The 7,183-nt window shown below is 63.5% G+C and overlaps 1 non-coding gene across 1 annotated transcript; it reads right to left on the reverse strand.

The window, feature by feature from the left end:
• Positions 1-3,538: 3,538 nt before the first annotated feature.
• On the reverse strand, positions 3,539-3,657 carry LOC142865294 (5S ribosomal RNA). The gene has a single exon (XR_012915597.1). It is a non-coding gene; the product is annotated as a 5S ribosomal RNA (ribosomal RNA).
• Between the last annotated feature and the right edge of the window lie 3,526 nt (positions 3,658-7,183).

A 7,183-nucleotide genomic window follows, 5' to 3' on the forward strand; every position in this document is an offset into this window, starting at 1 on the left:
GGCGGAGGGCGCCCCTGCCCCGCTCAAGAAGCCGAGCCTCTCTGCGCTTCCCCGCCGCCTCCTCCCCCCGCCCCAGGCCCCGCGCCGGCGCTGACCCGCACCGGGCCAGGCCTGTTGAGTTCACCGGCCGGGTCCGGCGGGCTCCGAGGGATGGGGGTGACAGGCGGGGCGGGGCGGGGCGGGGCGGGCAGGGAGCGGCGGGCCGGGGTGGGGGACTGTCTCTCGATACACACACACACACACACACACACACACACTCACACTCACTCACTCACACTCACACAAGATGCGCCTCCACGGCTGGACTCGCCAAGGTGGAGACCTTCCAGCCCCCTTCCTCTCCTCGCCTGGCCCACCCCCAGCTCGTGGCCGCCGCCGCCGTCGCCGCCGCCGCCGCCGCCGATTGCGCACGCGCGGGTCGCCCGCCCTTTGACCCCAGGCAGGGGCCGCCATCCCCACAACCCCTTTCAGCTGCGCCCCCCACCCTGTGGGTGGGCTGCCGCCTATTCCCCCGGGCCCGGGCTGGGGCACAGCGCATGGGGGAGGGGAGCGAGTGTATGGGGCGTCTCTCTCTCTCTCTAGGGATGTGTCCCATGGGTGGGGTGGCGTGGTTTGTGGGGCGCTGAAGAAATCAGTCCCCTCCATCTCCTACCTCTGGAAAACGCCCAAGCCCTTGGAGAACTGCCGGCAACGCGACCGTGGGGGCCGGGAACCTCCTCTGGGTCCTCCTGTGGCCCAGTCCAAGGGGCCTGGGCCTGGCCGGGGCTGCATTAGACCCCGACCACCCTGGCGTGTGGACTCGCTAAAAATCGGCGATTAGATATTGGATTCCAGCTTCATTGAGGTCATTTCACTAATGAGTGCACCGGAAAGAGTTTCCTAATCCATCTGTGAGGGTGGCAACTGAAAGAGAATTTTAAAGCTGACAGAATAGGCGAGGAAAGGCATAGGAGATTTCCACACCCAGTAAGGAAGCCTTTCCCGAAATGGAAGAAAGAAACGAGCAAACAGAAACACCGGTAGCCCGCCAGGATCAGAGTCTGCCCCCGAGAGAAAGTACCCTGACCAGGTTCACCCGTGGGTGGGTGGCGAGCTAGCGGCATTCAGAAGAGCGAGGCCCGCAGTCTGTGCAGAAGACACCTGCACTCGGGTGTGTGTGGCGGCACGATTCACAAGCAGCTCCAGATGTTAAGCCAAGGAGAAGCCAGGGAGTTCCCAACGCCCCAGGTGTCCTCAGCCCACGACTGGCTGCTGGGGGAATGCGAAGCCCGGCTCCTTGTCTCAGAGCCCTTGTCTCAGAGCGGGACAACCAGGAGGTGTGACGTACACCCCGGGGTTCCCAGGAGGATCAGGCTGAAGCTGGGACTTGGCCTGAAAGTGTCCCCTCGCATGGCCACCCCCTTCCCCTTCCTGCTCCTCTACTCCTGGTGCCCCTCCATCCAGGGGCCAGACCTTAAAGAGTCACCCGCAAGAGAATCCTGGTCCCAAAGGAGCCTTCTGGGGGACCCGTGCTGAGAGAGGTTGTGGGCATGGCCCGCTGGGGCTCTGCCCGACCCAGGGCTGAGAGATGCAACCTCCCAGCTCTGGGTCCCTGCAGGGGAAGCGTTGGCAAGCACAGGGCCAGTCCTCCAAAGGCCCAGGTGCAGGGAGCCCAGGCCAAGCAGCCTGTGGAAGAAGCCACCCCGGGAACACGACTGCAGGCCACGGCCCTTCCCACCTCCTCCTCCTCCTCCTCCTGCTCCTCCACCCCCCCCCGACCTCCCACCCCCCCACCCCACCCCCCGACATGGCGCAGGGCTCAGAGACACCTCAGACACTTGCTACCCAAAGTGCAAAGGGCATCAGTTGCTCCTCCAAACCCCCCCCCCCTGCCCAGCAGACCGCGTTGTCCAGCCAGCCCCCGGGCCTCCCTGGGGTGCCCAGCACAAAAGTGCAGACAACCACCGGACCCTCAATCTCAGTTTTCGGATGTTTTTGCCACTCTAAGGACCCGCAGGCCAGCTGGGCCTTCTGGCAGGACAGAGAGCCCCGGAATCCGACGTGGAGAGCTGGGTGTACGTCCCCACGAGGAGGCGGTCCCCACCTCCGCGGCTCTCCCCTTGCGGGGGGGAAAAGCAGCCACGGGGCCTCAGAGAAGACACCAGGCTGGGCGCCCGCCCCACAGTGGGGGCACGTCCCCCGCAGGCCACTTAGCGCCGGCCGCCGGCCGGCGGACGGTTGGGTGGCGCGAGACGCTGCGGCCGCCCTGCTACCGGGTCCCTGGGAGGGCGTCCTGGAACCAGCGTCCACACCAAGCCCTTGGAAGGCCCAGGCGACGGAGGAGCCCCGTCAGGCAGGGGCCGAGGACGGTGACGGCCCGGGCGGGGAGGAGCGTGTCAGGCAGGGGCAGAGGACGGTGACAGGTGACAGGCCGGGCGGGAAGGAGTCAGTCAGGCAGGGGCCGAGGAGGAGACGGGCTGGGTAAGGGTTAGGGTTAGAGTCAGGGCACAAGTCACAATCGCAAAGACCTGGAAGCGACCCGAGTGCCCATCGACCCACGAGTGCGTAAATGAAATGTGGCGCGTGGACACCACGGAGTGCTATTCAGCTAGGAGGAGCAGCGGTGAGAGGGCACCTCTCGTGGTTCTCCTGGCCAGAGCTGGAACCCGTTCCAGTAAGCCAGGTAGCCCAAGAATGGACACACGAGCACCACGTGCTCGCGCTCACCAGCAAATGGGTACGAACCGATGGACACCTAAGTGGACACAGAGGAATCACCTTCATCGGGTGGGTGTCGGGCGGGTGGGGGGAGGGGATGGGCATACACCTCCATTAGGAATGGGGTGGGTGCGCACCGACTGGGGGATGGGCGCACTTGAGGCTCTGACCCGAGGGGGGAGGCTGGGAGAGGGCAACGTACCCGACCTTAACATTGGTACCCCCACAATACGCTGGAACAACATCAGAGGTAAATGAATAAGAACACAGGGGGGAGGGGGGCACGGGCAACACATGTCACCTTAATACTTGGACTCCCATCATCTGCTTGAAAAGAGAGAGAAAAGAAAATGCAATCATAGAGATAAGAGACACTTTTTAAAAATAATGAATCCGAAGAGAAAAGTAAAAGGAGGCCTGTGGAGCAGGTCTGGGTGTGACTCCGGATCCCCCAACATCAGGTGCCACCACCAAAGATTCCTACGTGTAGCCCATAGAACCCCAAAAGCAACGGGACGAGTTCTGGTCACATACTCCCTCAAAATGACATCCTGGCCTTCTTCTGGAACTCCCTCCCCTCTCAGACTCTCAAGGTTTCCTCCAGCGTGTCGGTTCCCACAGAGCAGACCTTTGGTCTGAGACCTGACAGTCCAGAAGCCACGCATGCTGCCGCGTGACGGCGGTGTCGCGGCTTGGGACAAGAGGAGGCCCCACGGTGCGGGCTGGGGCGCCAGGCACCGCGGCGGGCGCTGAGGGTGGGGGTGACCCCCACCCCGGGCCGCCGACTCGCTCCCAGAAAGGGGACAGAACAAGAGGCAAAACAAAAAAAAAAAAAAGAAGAAGCCTACGGCACCCGGTATTCCCAGGCGGTCTCCCATCCAAGTACTAACCAGGCCCGACCCTGCTTAGCTTCCGAGACCAGACGAGATCGGGCACGTTCAGGGTGGTGTGGCCCTAGACGGCGGAGGGCGCCCCTGCCCCGCTCAAGAAGCCGAGCCTCTCTGCGCTTCCCCGCCGCCTCCTCCCCCCGCCCCAGGCCCCGCGCCGGCGCTGACCCGCACCGGGCCGGGCCTGTTGAGTTCACCGGCCGGGTCCGGCGGGCTCCGAGGGACGGGGGTGACAGGCGGGGCGGGGCGGGCAGGGAGCGGCGGGCCGGGGTGGGGGGCTGTCTCTCTATACACACACACACACACACACACACACACACTCACACTCACACTCACTCACTCACACTCACACAAGATGCGCCTCCACGGCTGGACTCGCCAAGGTGGAGACCTTCCAGCCCCCTTCCTCTCCTCGCCTGGCCCACCCCCAGCTCGTGGCCGCCGCCGCCGCTGCCGCCGCCGCCGATTGCGCACGCGCGGGTCGCCTGCCCTTTGACCCCAGGCAGGGGCCGCCATCCCCACAACCCCTTTCAGCTGCGCCCCCCACCCTGTGGGTGGGCTGCCGCCTATTCCCCCGGGCCCGGGCTGGGGCACAGCGCATGGGGGAGGGGAGCGAGTGTATGGGGCGTCTCTCTCTCTCTCTAGGGATGTGTCCCATGGGTGGGGTGGCGTGGTTTGTGGGGCGCTGAAGAAATCAGTCCCCTCCATCTCCTACCTCTGGAAAACGCCCAAGCCCTTGGAGAACTGCCGGCAACGCGACCGTGGGGGCCGGGAACCTCCTCTGGGTCCTCCTGTGGCCCAGTCCAAGGGGCCTGGGCCTGGCCGGGGCTGCATTAGACCCCGACCACCCTGGCGTGTGGACTCGCTAAAAATCGGCGATTAGATATTGGATTCCAGCTTCATTGAGGTCATTTCACTAATGAGTGCACCGGAAAGAGTTTCCTAATCCATCTGTGAGGGTGGCAACTGAAAGAGAATTTTAAAGCTGACAGAATAGGCGAGGAAAGGCATAGGAGATTTCCACACCCAGTAAGGAAGCCTTTCCCGAAATGGAAGAAAGAAACGAGCAAACAGAAACACCGGTAGCCCGCCAGGATCAGAGTCTGCCCCCGAGAGAAAGTACCCTGACCAGGTTCACCCGTGGGTGGGTGGCGAGCTAGCGGCATTCAGAAGAGCGAGGCCCGCAGTCTGTGCAGAAGACACCTGCACTCGGGTGTGTGTGGCGGCACGATTCACAAGCAGCTCCAGATGTTAAGCCAAGGAGAAGCCAGGGAGTTCCCAACGCCCCAGGTGTCCTCAGCCCACGACTGGCTGCTGGGGGAATGCGAAGCCCGGCTCCTTGTCTCAGAGCCCTTGTCTCAGAGCGGGACAACCAGGAGGTGTGACGTACACCCCGGGGTTCCCAGGAGGATCAGGCTGAAGCTGGGACTTGGCCTGAAAGTGTCCCCTCGCATGGCCACCCCCTTCCCCTTCCTGCTCCTCTACTCCTGGTGCCCCTCCATCCAGGGGCCAGACCTTAAAGAGTCACCCGCAAGAGAATCCTGGTCCCAAAGGAGCCTTCTGGGGGACCCGTGCTGAGAGAGGTTGTGGGCATGGCCCGCTGGGGCTCTGCCCGACCCAGGGCTGAGAGATGCAACCTCCCAGCTCTGGGTCCCTGCAGGGGAAGCGTTGGCAAGCACAGGGCCAGTCCTCCAAAGGCCCAGGTGCAGGGAGCCCAGGCCAAGCAGCCTGTGGAAGAAGCCACCCCGGGAACACGACTGCAGGCCACGGCCCTTCCCACCTCCTCCTCCTCCTCCTCCTGCTCCTCCACCCCCCCCCCGACCTCCCACCCCCCCACCCCACCCCCCGACATGGCGCAGGGCTCAGAGACACCTCAGACACTTGCTACCCAAAGTGCAAAGGGCATCAGTTGCTCCTCCAAACCCCCCCCGTGCCCAGCAGACCGCGTTGTCCAGCCAGCCCCCGGGCCTCCCTGGGGTGCCCAGCACAAAAGTGCAGACAACCACCGGACCCTCAATCTCAGTTTTCGGATGTTTTTGCCACTCTAAGGACCCGCAGGCCAGCTGGGCCTTCTGGCAGGACAGAGAGCCCCGGAATCCGACGTGGAGAGCTGGGTGTACGTCCCCACGAGGAGGCGGTCCCCACCTCCGCGGCTCTCCCCTTGCGGGGGGGAAAAGCAGCCACGGGGCCTCAGAGAAGACACCAGGCTGGGCGCCCGCCCCACAGTGGGGGCACGTCCCCCGCAGGCCACTTAGCGCCGGCCGCCGGCCGGCGGACGGTTGGGTGGCGCGAGACGCTGCGGCCGCCCTGCTACCGGGTTCCTGGGAGGGCGTCCTGGAACCAGCGTCCACACCAAGCCCTTGGAAGGCCCAGGCGACGGAGGAGCCCCGTCAGGCAGGGGCCGAGGACGGTGACGGCCCGGGCGGGGAGGAGCGTGTCAGGCAGGGGCAGAGGACGGTGACAGGTGACAGGCCGGGCGGGAAGGAGTCAGTCAGGCAGGGGCCGAGGAGGAGACGGGCTGGGTAAGGGTTAGGGTTAGAGTCAGGGCACAAGTCACAATCGCAAAGACCTGGAAGCGACCCGAGTGCCCATCGACCCACGAGTGCGTAAATGAAATGTGGCGCGTGGACACCACGGAGTGCTATTCAGCTAGGAGGAGCAGCGGTGAGAGGGCACCTCTCGTGGTTCTCCTGGCCAGAGCTGGAACCCGTTCCAGTAAGCCAGGTAGCCCAAGAATGGACACACGAGCACCACGTGCTCGCGCTCACCAGCAAATGGGTACGAACCGATGGACACCTAAGTGGACACAGAGGAATCACCTTCATCGGGTGGGTGTCGGGCGGGTGGGGGGAGGGGATGGGCATACACCTCCATTAGGAACGGGGTGGGTGCGCACCGACTGGGGGATGGGCGCACTTGAGGCTCTGACCCGAGGGGGGAGGCTGGGAGAGGGCAACGTACCCGACCTTAACATTGGTACCCCCACAATACGCTGGAACAACATCAGAGGTTAATGAATAAGAACACAGGGGGGAGGGGGGCACGGGCAACACATGTCACCTTAATACTTGGACTCCCATCATCTGCTTGAAAAGAGAGAGAAAAGAAAATGCAATCATAGAGATAAGAGACACTTTTTAAACATAATGAATCCGAAGAGAAAAGTAAAAGGAGGCCTGTGGAGCAGGTCTGGGTGTGACTCCGGATCCCCCAACATCAGGTGCCACCACCAAAGATTCCTACGTGTAGCCCATAGAACCCCAAAAGCAACGGGACGAGTTCTGGTCACATACTCCCTCAAAATGACATCCTGGCCTTCTTCTGGAACTCCCTCCCCTCTCAGACTCTCAAGGTTTCCTCCAGCGTGTCGGTTCCCACAGAGCAGACCTTTGGTCTGAGACCTGACAGTCCAGAAGCCACGCATGCTGCCGCGTGACGGCGGTGTCGCGGCTTGGGACAAGAGGAGGCCCCACGGTGCGGGCTGGGGCGCCAGGCACCGCGGCGGGCGCTGAGGGTGGGGGTGACCCCCACCCCGGGCCGCCGACTCGCTCCCAGAAAGGGGACAGAACAAGAGGCAAAACAAAAAAAAAAAAAGAAGA

The sequence above is a fragment of the Microcebus murinus genome, chromosome 28 (assembly GCF_040939455.1).
Source record: "Microcebus murinus isolate Inina chromosome 28, M.murinus_Inina_mat1.0, whole genome shotgun sequence".
NCBI lineage: Eukaryota > Metazoa > Chordata > Mammalia > Primates > Cheirogaleidae > Microcebus > Microcebus murinus.